The following is a 750-nucleotide window of genomic DNA, read 5'->3' as shown; positions in this document are numbered from 1 at the left end:
TATGACTAAAAAGCTTCACATTATACTCATAAAATGATGAAGTATCATACGGAAAGAACGGTGAACCGAAAGATCAGGTCAAAGAGGAGATACGGCAGAATGATTGCAGGCGTGCCTCAGAAAAGCCAACTATATTAATGTGATCTTTCACGTTAAATTATATTCATACGCAGATTAAAGAAGCATTACTATGCTTTATATTACCAATACAATTTTAAGTGAATTAAATTAATAATATGGCAGCCAAAAAAATAAATCCTTCCGAATTCAAACGGAGAAACGACCAATAATATTAAAAGTCAACCATGCTGACCTTTTTAATTATATATTAAAAGAAGCCCAGTATTTAAGCATGTGACCCACAGCACTTCACTTATTAAAATAAAAATGTAAATAGAGATCAAGGACTTGTTCCTTTTTTCTATTTGCCAAAAATGTTCTAAAATCCTGTTATTTTTTCCCCCCCAGAAGCTAAATATGGAACACTTGGAATGCAATGTTAAAACAAATAGAACATTTATTTAAATATGTGTTTTAATATTTTTATCAAAATCTAAAATATTTTTATATATTTTATAGTAACAAAAATAGCAACTTGCTCTATTATTTCACTCTTCCTATATTTTTTTTTGTAAAGCAAAATATTAAATCGTTTCTCAAATATTACTAATGTTTTTATTTTTCGTTTAAAAAAAAAAACACAAACAAAAAAAAACCCCCCAGTGGGTGACATAGATGCACTTTACCACC

Source organism: Spea bombifrons, chromosome 6 (assembly GCF_027358695.1).
Source record: "Spea bombifrons isolate aSpeBom1 chromosome 6, aSpeBom1.2.pri, whole genome shotgun sequence".
NCBI classification, from domain to species: domain Eukaryota; kingdom Metazoa; phylum Chordata; class Amphibia; order Anura; family Pelobatidae; genus Spea; species Spea bombifrons.
Note: the sequence above shows the minus strand (reverse complement) of the source record.